The sequence below is a fragment of the Pseudophryne corroboree genome, unplaced genomic scaffold, assembly GCF_028390025.1.
Source record: "Pseudophryne corroboree isolate aPseCor3 unplaced genomic scaffold, aPseCor3.hap2 scaffold_223, whole genome shotgun sequence".
Lineage (NCBI taxonomy): Eukaryota > Metazoa > Chordata > Amphibia > Anura > Myobatrachidae > Pseudophryne > Pseudophryne corroboree.
The window spans coordinates 539,776-552,546 of NW_026968879.1; the positions used below are offsets into that span (position 1 = coordinate 539,776).

General features: G+C 49.1%; 11 non-coding genes and 2 pseudogenes across 11 annotated transcripts; all 13 read right to left on the reverse strand.

Annotated features, from left to right (window-relative positions):
• Positions 1–17: 17 nt before the first annotated feature.
• On the reverse strand, positions 18–153 carry LOC135008828 (U1 spliceosomal RNA; annotated as a pseudogene).
• A 152-nt stretch (positions 154–305) lies between these two features.
• On the reverse strand, positions 306–469 carry LOC135008568 (U1 spliceosomal RNA). The gene has a single exon (XR_010208222.1). It is a non-coding gene; the product is annotated as a U1 spliceosomal RNA (small nuclear RNA).
• A 3,239-nt stretch (positions 470–3,708) lies between these two features.
• On the reverse strand, positions 3,709–3,872 carry LOC135008569 (U1 spliceosomal RNA). Its single transcript, XR_010208223.1, has one exon. It is a non-coding gene; the product is annotated as a U1 spliceosomal RNA (small nuclear RNA).
• Positions 3,873–7,111: 3,239 nt separating this feature from the next.
• On the reverse strand, positions 7,112–7,275 carry LOC135008554 (U1 spliceosomal RNA). Its single transcript, XR_010208209.1, has one exon. It is a non-coding gene; the product is annotated as a U1 spliceosomal RNA (small nuclear RNA).
• Positions 7,276–7,945: 670 nt separating this feature from the next.
• Positions 7,946–8,108, reverse strand: LOC135008710 (U1 spliceosomal RNA). The gene has a single exon (XR_010208361.1). It is a non-coding gene; the product is annotated as a U1 spliceosomal RNA (small nuclear RNA).
• Positions 8,109–8,250: 142 nt separating this feature from the next.
• On the reverse strand, positions 8,251–8,414 carry LOC135008627 (U1 spliceosomal RNA). Its single transcript, XR_010208279.1, has one exon. It is a non-coding gene; the product is annotated as a U1 spliceosomal RNA (small nuclear RNA).
• A 674-nt stretch (positions 8,415–9,088) lies between these two features.
• Positions 9,089–9,251, reverse strand: LOC135008764 (U1 spliceosomal RNA). Its single transcript, XR_010208410.1, has one exon. It is a non-coding gene; the product is annotated as a U1 spliceosomal RNA (small nuclear RNA).
• Positions 9,252–9,403: 152 nt separating this feature from the next.
• LOC135008660 (U1 spliceosomal RNA) lies at positions 9,404–9,567 on the reverse strand. Its single transcript, XR_010208312.1, has one exon. It is a non-coding gene; the product is annotated as a U1 spliceosomal RNA (small nuclear RNA).
• Positions 9,568–10,241: 674 nt separating this feature from the next.
• On the reverse strand, positions 10,242–10,404 carry LOC135008780 (U1 spliceosomal RNA). Its single transcript, XR_010208427.1, has one exon. It is a non-coding gene; the product is annotated as a U1 spliceosomal RNA (small nuclear RNA).
• Positions 10,405–10,556: 152 nt separating this feature from the next.
• Positions 10,557–10,720, reverse strand: LOC135008678 (U1 spliceosomal RNA). Its single transcript, XR_010208330.1, has one exon. It is a non-coding gene; the product is annotated as a U1 spliceosomal RNA (small nuclear RNA).
• Positions 10,721–11,421: 701 nt separating this feature from the next.
• Positions 11,422–11,558, reverse strand: LOC135008854 (U1 spliceosomal RNA; annotated as a pseudogene).
• Positions 11,559–11,710: 152 nt separating this feature from the next.
• Positions 11,711–11,874, reverse strand: LOC135008661 (U1 spliceosomal RNA). The gene has a single exon (XR_010208313.1). It is a non-coding gene; the product is annotated as a U1 spliceosomal RNA (small nuclear RNA).
• Positions 11,875–12,548: 674 nt separating this feature from the next.
• On the reverse strand, positions 12,549–12,711 carry LOC135008806 (U1 spliceosomal RNA). Its single transcript, XR_010208452.1, has one exon. It is a non-coding gene; the product is annotated as a U1 spliceosomal RNA (small nuclear RNA).
• Between the last annotated feature and the right edge of the window lie 60 nt (positions 12,712–12,771).

Genomic DNA, 12,771 nt, shown 5'->3' on the forward strand with positions numbered 1-12,771 from the left:
TACGAGAGCCGACGAGGGGAAACACAAATTATGCAGTCAAGTTTCCCACATTTGGGGAAATCGCAGGAGCAGCACACCCAGAGTGCAATGGTTGAGCCTTGCCCTGGGAGAAGCACCTTCATGATCATAGTATCTCACCTGGCAGGTAAGTAGGAGTTGGGCTAGAGCTGGGGAGGGTCGCTGCTCGGGTTCCCCCCTGTGAAGTGAAGGAGATCCAACTGAAGCAGCACCAGGGAACTCTCGAAAGAAGAACAAGGCTAGAGGAAGATCTGAGACAAAGAAATCTGACTTTTACCAGAGCTGACCAGAGGAAAGCACAAACACAGTCCCCCACTACCACAAATAATGCAGTCGAGTTTCCCACATTTGGGAAAATCACAGGGGTCAGCATACCCAGAATGCAATGAATGAACCTAACCCTGGGAGAACAATCTTCATGACCATGGTATCTCCTATGCAAAATAAGTATGACTTGGGATAGGGCTGGTGAGGGCCGCTGCTCAGGCACATCTCTGTCAAGTAAAGGAGATTCAACTGAGGCAGCACAAGGGAACTCTCATCTGGGGACAACAACTGCAGGGAGACCACATCTTTTCAGATGAACATGGGAGGGCGGAAGGCTGCCTAATACTGAAGCACCATCAAATATCAAACCATGGCCCTCATTCCGAGTTGATCGCTCGCAAGGCGATTTTAGCAGAGTTACACACGCTAAGCCGCCGCCTACTGGGAGTGAATCTTAGCTTCTTAAAATTGCGACCGATGTATTCGCAATATTGCGATTACAAACTACTTAGCAGTTTCAGAGTAGCTTCAGACTTACTCTGCATCTGCGATCAGTTCAGTGCTTGTCGTTCCTGGTTTGACGTCACAAACACTCCCAGAGTTCGCCCAGACACTCCCCCGTTTCTCCGGCCACTCCTGCGTTTTTTCCGGAAACTGTAGCGTTTTTTACCACACGCCCATAAAACGGCCTGTTTCCGCCCAGTAACACCCATTTCCTGTCAATCACATTACGATCGCCGGAGCGAAGAAAAATCCGTGAGTAAAAATACTTTCTTCATTGTAAAATTACTTGGCGCAGTCGCAGTGCGAATATTGCGCATGCGTACTAAGCAGAATTTCACTGCGATGCGATGAAATTTACAGAGCGAACGACTCGGAATGAGGGCCCATATGCAACAACTAGTACAAGCACTCCTGGGGGAAGGTCTGCAGCAGACGGATTTGCATACGGTGATGTAAATCCAAGCAGTGGGCCAAAGTTGACTGGAACCCTCATCTGCATATGAAAAGAGAAAAGGGGCATGCAGGGCATGGCGGCCTTTTGCAGTGCTTGGATGACCCCTAGTTCGCATTAAACACCCCCACCCTCCTTTGGTGTGGGGCTCATGTTGGCCATGCCCCATCCCCTGATGCATTCAAGCTGATTTCTTGCAGCAGCTGGGCACTGTAACAGCTCCAGAGCTGTTCTGTAAGGCAAGTAAAAGTGTGTGGGCCCTGCAGCACCACCTGTTGTTCGCATTGTGCGTTGGAAGGCACAAATTAAGCAGACGGGAGGAGAAGTCAGGATAGTGCGCAAGGGCATTCTTTTCTCTTAGTCCGGGGGCAAGGCTTCAAAATGGGGTCTGCAACGGAGGAGACACAGGGGGCGTGGTCACAGCAGCTTTTCTCTACAGTCTGCACCAGCAGGAGCCTACACCATTTTTTATGATCACGCTGAACTGCAGTGCGACTGCAATTACAGCATGGTCAAGAAGGGAGGCGTCATGCTGGGTGGCCATGCCCTGTCACTGTGCAGGAGCCAGCACCGCTCACACACTAGTCCCCGGGTGCAGCCCCAACCCCCGGGACACCCGGAGCAACAAAATGTAGATTCAGGCCACCAGGCCACGCCCCTACCTATGAAACCATGCCTCCTTTTTACCATTGCGCTGTTTATCTGCGCGCACTGCATTACAATCTCCCTCGCCACCTCTCTGGGTGTCACCAGTGATAGTGACACCTCTGCCATGCTTGTAGCAGCTGGTCCTAAGATCTACGCCTCAAGCCCTGAGTGTTTGCCCTTGTGACTTGTTGATCATCATAGCGAAGCAGATGCTTACAGAAAACTGCAGGGGCTTAGATTGAAAATAAAAACAATTGATGGGTATAAGGTAGAGAGGAGTGGGTTCGGTTCTCCGAGAACCGAATTCCCCACGAACTCCACGTGGTTTACATTGGTCCGAGGCAGGCTCGGTTGTTCCTGCCTGACTCGGAAAACCTGAACAAGGGAAAATGTCATCATCCCGCTGTCAGATTCTCGTGAGATTCGGATTCCATATAAAGAGCTGCGCGTTGCTGCCATTTTTACTCGTGCATTGAAGAGAGAGCGGAGAGGACGTGGCTATGTTCTCTCAGTGGAAATCTCAATATCAGTGCTCAGTATCAGTGGTTACTTATTGCTGCTCAGTAATACTAGTAGTGTGTCTCTCCTGCTCAGTGTCAGTTCTCAGTAGTATCCTCATCAGTGCTCAGTATCACTGCTCATTGTCTTGTGCTGCATTGTGGTGCTCAGCATACTACAGTACATTACTAATAGTCCAGTGCTGCATCTTGCTGCTCAGTGTCAGTTCTAGTATCCTCATCAGTGCTCACTATCACTGCTCATTGCATTGTGGTGTTCTGTATACTACAGTAACATAGTAATATAGTATATATAGAGGAGCGGGTTCGGTTCTCCGAGAACCGAATTCCCGACGAACTCCACGTGGTTTACACTGGTCCGAGGCAGGCTCGGTTGTTCCTGCCTGACTCGGAAAACCTGAACAAGGGAAAATGTCATCATCCCGCTGTCGGATTCTCGCGAGATTCGGATTCCATATAAAGAGCTGCGCGTTGCCGCCATTTTTACTCGTGCATTGAAGAGAGAGTGGAGAGGACGTGGCTATGTTCTCTCAGTGGAAATCTCAATATCAGTGCTCAGTATCAGTGGTTACTTATTGCTGCTCAGTAATACTAGTAGTGTGTCTCTCCTGCTCAGTGTCAGTTCTCAGTAGTATCCTCATCAGTGCTCAGTATCACTGCTCATTGTCTTGTGCTGCATTGTGGTGCTCAGCATACTACAGTACATTACTAATAGTCCAGTGCTGCATCTTGCTGCTCAGTGTCAGTTCTAGTATCCTCATCAGTGCTCACTATCACTGCTCATTACATTGTGGTGTTCTGTATACTACAGTAACATAGTAATATAGTAACATATGGTAACATAGTTTTTGAGGTTGAATAGAGGCAAATTGCCCATCGTGTTCAACCTGTTTTAAGTTGTGATGATTCTACATACTTGCTGAATAATGTTTTATGACTAGTTAGCTACTATAACTCATGTTACCCCCGGATTAACCATGTTGATATTTTAAGTATTATAACCTTGGATAGCTTTTTCATTCAGAAATGTATCCATTCCTTTTTTAAATCCAATTACAGAGTCCGCCATTACCACCTTCCCTGGCAGGGAATTCCACATCCTGATTGCCCTAACAGTGAAGATCATAGTATCTCACCTGGCAGGTAAGTAGGAGTTGGGCTAGAGCTGTGGAGGATTGCTGCTCGGGCACCCCCTGTCAAGTGAAGGAGATCCAACTGAGGCAGCACAAGGGAACTCTCGAAAGAAGAACAAGGCTAGAGGAAGATCTGAGACAAAGAAATCTGACTTTTACCAGAGCTGACCAGAGGAAAGCACAAACACAGTCCCCCACTACCACAAATAATGCAGTCGAGTTTCCCACATTTGGGAAAATCACAGGGGTCAGCATACCCAGAATGCAATGAATGAACCTAACCCTGGGAGAACAATCTTCATGACCATGGTATCTCCTATGCAAAATAAGTATGACTTGGGATAGGGCTGGTGAGGGCCGCTGCTCAGGCACATCTCTGTCAAGTAAAGGAGATTCAACTGAGGCAGCACAAGGGAACTCTCATCTGGGGACAACAACTGCAGGGAGACCACATCTTTTCAGATGAACATGGGAGGGCGGAAGGCTGCCTAATACTGAAGCACCATCAAATATCAAACCATGGCCCTCATTCCGAGTTGATCGCTCGCAAGGCGATTTTAGCAGAGTTACACACGCTAAGCCGCCGCCTACTGGGAGTGAATCTTAGCTTCTTAAAATTGCGACCGATGTATTCGCAATATTGCGATTACAAACTACTTAGCAGTTTCAGAGTAGCTTCAGACTTACTCTGCATCTGCGATCAGTTCAGTGCTTGTCGTTCCTGGTTTGACGTCACAAACACTCCCAGAGTTCGCCCAGACACTCCCCCGTTTCTCCGGCCACTCCTGCGTTTTTTCCGGAAACTGTAGCGTTTTTTACCACACGCCCATAAAACGGCCTGTTTCCGCCCAGTAACACCCATTTCCTGTCAATCACATTACGATCGCCGGAGCGAAGAAAAATCCGTGAGTAAAAATACTTTCTTCATTGTAAAATTACTTGGCGCAGTCGCAGTGCGAATATTGCGCATGCGTACTAAGCAGAATTTCACTGCGATGCGATGAAATTTACAGAGCGAACGACTCGGAATGAGGGCCCATATGCAACAACTAGTACAAGCACTCCTGGGGGAAGGTCTGCAGCAGACGGATTTGCATACGGTGATGTAAATCCAAGCAGTGGGCCAAAGTTGACTGGAACCCTCATCTGCATATGAAAAGAGAAAAGGGGCATGCAGGGCATGGCGGCCTTTTGCAGTGCTTGGATGACCCCTAGTTCGCATTAAACACCCCCACCCTCCTTTGGTGTGGGGCTCATGTTGGCCATGCCCCATCCCCTGATGCATTCAAGCTGATTTCTTGCAGCAGCTGGGCACTGTAACAGCTCCAGAGCTGTTCTGTAAGGCAAGTAAAAGTGTGTGGGCCCTGCAGCACCACCTGTTGTTCGCATTGTGCGTTGGAAGGCACAAATTAAGCAGACGGGAGGAGAAGTCAGGATAGTGCGCAAGGGCATTCTTTTCTCTTAGTCCGGGGGCAAGGCTTCAAAATGGGGTCTGCAACGGAGGAGACACAGGGGGCGTGGTCACAGCAGCTTTTCTCTACAGTCTGCACCAGCAGGAGCCTACACCATTTTTTATGATCACGCTGAACTGCAGTGCGACTGCAATTACAGCATGGTCAAGAAGGGAGGCGTCATGCTGGGTGGCCATGCCCTGTCACTGTGCAGGAGCCAGCACCGCTCACACACTAGTCCCCGGGTGCAGCCCCAACCCCCGGGACACCCGGAGCAACAAAATGTAGATTCAGGCCACCAGGCCACGCCCCTACCTATGAAACCATGCCTCCTTTTTACCATTGCGCTGTTTATCTGCGCGCACTGCATTACAATCTCCCTCGCCACCTCTCTGGGTGTCACCAGTGATAGTGACACCTCTGCCATGCTTGTAGCAGCTGGTCCTAAGATCTACGCCTCAAGCCCTGAGTGTTTGCCCTTGTGACTTGTTGATCATCATAGCGAAGCAGATGCTTACAGAAAACTGCAGGGGCTTAGATTGAAAATAAAAACAATTGATGGGTATAAGGTAGAGAGGAGTGGGTTCGGTTCTCCGAGAACCGAATTCCCCACGAACTCCACGTGGTTTACATTGGTCCGAGGCAGGCTCGGTTGTTCCTGCCTGACTCGGAAAACCTGAACAAGGGAAAATGTCATCATCCCGCTGTCAGATTCTCGTGAGATTCGGATTCCATATAAAGAGCTGCGCGTTGCTGCCATTTTTACTCGTGCATTGAAGAGAGAGCGGAGAGGACGTGGCTATGTTCTCTCAGTGGAAATCTCAATATCAGTGCTCAGTATCAGTGGTTACTTATTGCTGCTCAGTAATACTAGTAGTGTGTCTCTCCTGCTCAGTGTCAGTTCTCAGTAGTATCCTCATCAGTGCTCAGTATCACTGCTCATTGTCTTGTGCTGCATTGTGGTGCTCAGCATACTACAGTACATTACTAATAGTCCAGTGCTGCATCTTGCTGCTCAGTGTCAGTTCTAGTATCCTCATCAGTGCTCACTATCACTGCTCATTGCATTGTGGTGTTCTGTATACTACAGTAACATAGTAATATAGTATATATAGAGGAGCGGGTTCGGTTCTCCGAGAACCGAATTCCCGACGAACTCCACGTGGTTTACACTGGTCCGAGGCAGGCTCGGTTGTTCCTGCCTGACTCGGAAAACCTGAACAAGGGAAAATGTCATCATCCCGCTGTCGGATTCTCGCGAGATTCGGATTCCATATAAAGAGCTGCGCGTTGCCGCCATTTTTACTCGTGCATTGAAGAGAGAGCGGAGAGGACGTGGCTATGTTCTCTCAGTGGAAATCTCAATATCAGTGCTCAGTATCAGTGGTTACTTATTGCTGCTCAGTAATACTAGTAGTGTGTCTCTCCTGCTCAGTGTCAGTTCTCAGTAGTATCCTCATCAGTGCTCAGTATCACTGCTCATTGTCTTGTGCTGCATTGTGGTGCTCAGCATACTACAGTACATTACTAATAGTCCAGTGCTGCATCTTGCTGCTCAGTGTCAGTTCTAGTATCCTCATCAGTGCTCACTATCACTGCTCATTACATTGTGGTGTTCTGTATACTACAGTAACATAGTAATATAGTAACATATGGTAACATAGTTTTTGAGGTTGAATAGAGGCAAATTGCCCATCGTGTTCAACCTGTTTTAAGTTGTGATGATTCTACATACTTGCTGAATAATGTTTTATGACTAGTTAGCTACTATAACTCATGTTACCCCCGGATTAACCATGTTGATATTTTAAGTATTATAACCTTGGATAGCTTTTTCATTCAGAAATGTATCCATTCCTTTTTTAAATCCAATTACAGAGTCCGCCATTACCACCTTCCCTGGCAGGGAATTCCACATCCTGATTGCCCTAACAGTGAAGATCATAGTATCTCACCTGGCAGGTAAGTAGGAGTTGGGCTAGAGCTGTGGAGGATTGCTGCTCGGGCACCCCCTGTCAAGTGAAGGAGATCCAACTGAGGCAGCACAAGGGAACTCTCGAAAGAAGAACAAGGCTAGAGGAAGATCTGAGACAAAGAAATCTGACTTTTACCAGAGCTGACCAGAGGAAAGCACAAACACAGTCCCCCACTACCACAAATAATGCAGTCGAGTTTCCCACATTTGGGGAAATCACAGGGGTCAGCATACCCAGAGTGCAATGAATGAACCTCACCCTGGGAGAACAATCTTCATGACCATGGTATCTCCTATGCAAAATAAGTATGATTTGGGATAGGGCTGGGGAGGGCCGCTGCTCAGGCACATCTCTGTCAAGTAAAGGAGATTCAACTGAGGCAGCACAAGGGAACTCTCATCTGGGGACAACAACTGCAGGGAGAACACATATTTTCAGATGAACATGGGAGGGCAGAAGGCTGCCTAATACTGAAGCACCCCCAAACAACAAACCAAATGCAACTACTAGTGCAAGCATTCCTGGGGGAAGGCCTGCAGCAGACGGATTTGCATATGGTGATGTCATCCAAGCAGTGGGTCAAAGTTGGCTTCAACCCTCGTCTGCATATGAAAATAAAAAAGGGGTGTGCAGGGCATGGCTGCCTTTTGCGGCGCTTGGATGACCCCTAGTTCGCATTAAACACCTCCACCCTCCTTCGGTGTGGGGCTCATGTTGGCTATGCCCCAGCCCCTGAAGCATTCAAGCTGATTTCTTGCAGCAGCTGGGCACTGTAACAGCTCCAGAGCTGCTCTGTAAAGCAAGTAAAAGGGTGTGGGCCCTGCAGCACTACCTGTAGTTTGCATTGTGCATTGGAAGGCACAAAGTAAGCAGACGGGGAAGTCAGGATAGTGCACAAGGGCATAGAAGGGAGCGGCTCAAGAAAAGAGAAGTGGAAACAGACAGCAAACTAGGCTGGAGAGAGACCTGAGACAAAGAGATCTGAATTATACGAGAGCCGACCAGGGGAAACACAAATTATGCAGTCAAGTTTCCCACATTTGGGGAAATCGCAGGGGCAGCACACCCAGAGTGCAATGGGTGAGCCTTGCCCTGGGAGAAGCACCTTCATGATCATAGTATCTCACCTGGCAGGTAAGTAGGAGTTGGGCTAGAGCTGGGGAGGGTCTCTGCTCGGGCACCCCCCTGTCAAGTGAAGGAGATCCAACTGAGGCAGCACAAGGGAACTCTCAAAAGAAGAACAAGGCTCTGAAACAAAGAAATCTGACTTTTACCAGAGCTGACCAGAGGAAAACACAAACACAGTCCCCCACTACCACAAATAAAGCAGTCGAGTTTCCCACATTTGGGGAAATCACAGGGGTCAGCATACCCAGAATGCAATGAATGAACCTCACCCTGGGAGAATAATCTTCATGACCATGGTATCTCCTATGCAAAATAAGTATGATTTGGGATAGAGCTGGGGAGGGCCGCTGCTCAGGCACATCTCTGTCAAGTTAAGGAGATTCAACTGAGGCAGCACAAGGGAACTCTCATCTAGGGACAACAACTGCAGGGAGAACACATATTTTCAGATGAACATGGGAGGGCAGAAGGCTGCCTAATACTGAAGCACCCCCAAACAACAAACCAAATGCAACAACTAGTGCAAGCATTCCTGGGGGAAGGCCTGCCGCAGATGGATTTGCATATGGTGATGTCATCCAAGCAGTGGGTCAAAGTTGGCTTCAACCCTCGTCTGCATATGAAAACAGAAAAGGGGCGCGCAGGGCATGGTGGCCTTTTGCTGCGCTTGTCTGACCCCTAGTTTGCATTAAACACCTCCACCCTCCTTCGGTGTGGGGCTCATGTTGGCTATGCCCCAGCCCCTGAAGCATTCAAGCTGATTTCTTGCAGCAGCTTGGCACTGCAACAGCTCCAGAGCTGCTCTGTAAGGCAAGTAAAAGGGTGTGGGCCCTGCAGCACTACCTGTAGTTTGCATTGTGCATTGGAAGGCACAAAGTAAGCAGACGGGAGGAGAAGTCAGGATAGTGCACAAGGGTATAGAAGGGAGCGGCTGAAGAAAAGAGAAGTGGAAACAGACAGCAAACTAGGCTGGAGAGAGACCTGAGACAAAGAGATCTGAATTATACGAGAGCCGACCAGGGGAAACACAAATTATGCAGTCAAGTTTCCCACATTTGGGGAAATCGCAGGAGCAGCACACCCAGAGTACAATGGGTGAGCCTTGCCCTGGGAGAAGCACCTTCATGATCATAGTATCTCACCTGGCAGGTAAGTAGGAGTTGGGCTAGAGCTGGGGAGGGTCGCTGCTCGGGCACCCCCCTGTAAAGTGAAGGAGATCCAACTGAGGCAGCACAAGGGAACTCTCGAAAGAAGAACAAGGCTAAAGGAAAATCTGAGACAAAGAAATCTGACTTTTACCAGAGCTGACCAGAGGAAAGCACAAACACAGTCTCCCACTACCACAAATAATGCAGTCAAGTTTCCCACATTTGGGGAAATCACAGGGGTCAGCATACCCAAAATGCAATGAATGAACCTCACCCTGGGAGAAAAATCTTCATGACCATGGTATCTCCTATGCAAAATAAGTATGATTTGGAATAGGGCTGGGGAGGGCCGCTGCTCATGCACATCTCTGTCAAGTAAAGGAGATTCAACTGAGGCAGCACAAGGGAACTCTCATCTTGGGACAACAACTGCAGGGAGAACATATATTTTCAGATGAACATGGGAGGGCAGAAGGCTGCCTAATACTGAAGCACCCCCAAACAACAAACCAAATGCAACAACTAGTGCAAGCATTCCTGGGGGAAGGCCTGCCGCAGAGGGATTTGCATATGGTGATGTCATCCAAGCAGTGGGTCAAAGTTGGCTTCAACCCTCGTCTGCATATGAAAAGAGAAAAGGGGCGTGCAGGGCATGGTGGCCTTTTGCGGCGCTTGGCTGACCCCTAGTTTGCATTAAACACCTCCACCCTCCTTTGGTGTGGGGCTCATGTTGGCTATGCCCCAGCCCCTGAAGCATTCAAGCTGATTTCTTGCAGCAGCTGGGCACTGTAACAGCTCCAGAGCTGCTCTGTAAGGCAAGTAAAAGGGTCTGGGCCCTGCAGCACTACCTGTAGATCGCATTGTGCGTTGGAAGGCACAAAGTAAGCAGACAGGAGGAGAAGTCAGGATAGTGCGCAAGGGCATAGAAGGGAGCGGCTCAAGAAAAGAGAAGTGGAAACAGACAGCAAACTAGGCTGGAGAGAGACCTGAGACAAAGAGATCTGAATTATACGAGAGCCGACCAGGGGAAACACAAATTATGCAGTCAAGTTTCCCACATTTGGGGAAATCGCAGGGGCAGCACACCCAGAGTGCAATGGGTGAGCCTTGCCCTGGGAGAAGCACCTTCATAATCATAGTATCTCACCTGGCAGGTAAGTAGGAGTTGGGCTAGAGCTGGGGAGGGTCGCTGTTCGGGCACCCCCCTGTCAAGTGAAAGAGATCCAACTGAGGTAGCACAAGGGAACTCTTGAAAGAAGAACAAGGCTAGAGGAAGATCTGAGACAAAGAAATCTGACTTTTTCCAGAGCTGACCAGAGGAAAGCACAAACACAGTCCCCCACTACCACAAATAATGCTGTCGAGTTTCCCACATTTGGGGAAATCACAGGGGTCAGCATACCCAGAATGCAATGAATGAACCTCACCTTGGGAGAACAATCTTCATGACCATGGTATCGCCTATGCAAAATAAGTATGATTTGGGATAGGGCTGGGGAGGGCCGCTGCTCAGGCACATCTCTGTCAAGTAAAGGAGATTCAACTGAGGCAGCACAAGGGAACTCTCATCTGGGGACAACAACTGCAGGGAGAACACATATTTTCTGATGAACATGTGAGGGCAGAAGGCTGCCTAATACTGATGCACCCCCAAACAACAAACCAAATGCAACAACTAGTGCAAGCATTCCTGGGGGAAGGCCTGCAGCAGATGGATTTGCATATGGTGATGTCATCCAAGCAGTGGGTCAAAGTTGGCTTCAACCCTCGTCTGCATATGAAAAGAGAAAAGGGGCGTGCAGGGCATGGCGGCCTTTTGCAGCGCTTGGATGACCCCTAGTTCGCATTACACACCTCCACCCTCCTTCGGTGTGGGGCTCATGTTGGCTATGCCCCAGCCCCTGAAGCATTCAAGCTGATTTCTTGCAGCAGCTGGGCACTGTAACTGCTCCAGAGCTACTCTGTAAGGCAAGTAAAAGGGTGTGGGCCCTGCAGCACTACCTGTAGTTCGCATTGTGCGTTGGAAGGCACAAAGTAAGCAGACAGGAGGAGAAGTCAGGATAGTGCGCAAGGGCATAGAAGGGAGCGGCTCAAGAAAAGAGAAGTGGAAACAGACAGCAAACTAGGCTGGAGAGAGACCTGAGACAAAGAGATCTGAATTATACGAGAGCCGACGAGGGGAAACACAAATTATGCAGTCAAGTTTCCCACATTTTGGGGAAATCGCAGGAGCAGCACACCCAGAGTGCAATGGTTGAGCCTTGCCCTGGGAGAAGCACCTTCATGATCATAGTATCTCACCTGGCAGGTAAGTAGGAGTTGGGCTAGAGCTGGGGAGGGTCGCTGCTCGGGTTCCCCCCTGTGAAGTGAAGGAGATCCAACTGAGGCAGCACCAGGGAACTCTTGAAAGAAGAACAAGGCTAGAGGAAGATCTGAGACAAAGAAATCTGACTTTTACCAGAGCTGACCAGAGGAAAGCACAAACACAGTCTCCCACTACCACAAATAATGCAGTCAAGTTTCCCACATTTGGGGAAATCACAGGGGTCAGCATACCCAAAATGCAATGAATGAACCTCACCCTGGGAGAAAAATCTTCATGACCATGGTATCTCCTATGCAAAATAAGTATGATTTGGAATAGGGCTGGGGAGGGCCGCTGCTCATGCACATCTCTGTCAAGTAAAGGAGATTCAACTGAGGCAGCACAAGGGAACTCTCATCTTGGGACAACAACTGCAGGGAGAACATATATTTTCAGATGAACATGGGAGGGCAGAAGACTGCCTAATACTGAAGCACCCCCAAACAACAAACCAAATGCAACAACTAGTGCAAGCATTCCTGGGGGAAGGCCTGCCGCAGATGGATTTGCATATGGTGATGTCATCCAAGCAGTGGGTCAAAGTTGGCTTCAACCCTCGTCTGCATATGAAAAGAGAAAAGGGGCGTGCAGGGCATGGTGGCCTTTTGCGGCGCTTGGCTGACCCCTAGTTTGCATTAAACACCTCCACCCTCCTTTGGTGTGGGGCTCATGTTGGCTATGCCCCAGCCCCTGAAGCATTCAAGCTGATTTCTTGCAGCAGCTGGGCACTGTAACAGCTCCAGAGCTGCTCTGTAAAGCAAGTAAAAGGGTGTGGGCCCTGCAGCACTACCTGTAGTTCGCATTGTGCGTTGGAAGGCACAAAGTAAGCAGACAGGAGGAGAAGTCAGGATAGTGCGCAAGGGCATAGAAGGGAGCGGCTCAAGAAAAGAGAAGTGGAAACAGACAGCAAACTAGGCTGGAGAGAGACCTGAGACAAAGAGATCTGAATTATACGAGAGCCGACCAGGGGAAACACAAATTATACAGTCAAGTTTCCCACATTTGGGGAAATCGCAGGAGCAGCACACCCAGAGTGCAATGGGTTAGCCTTGCCCTGGGAGAAGCACCTTCATGATCATAGTATCTCACCTGGCAGGTAAGTAGGAGTTGGGCTAGAGCTGGGGAGGGTCGCTGCTCGGGTACCCCCCTGTAAAGTGAAGGAGA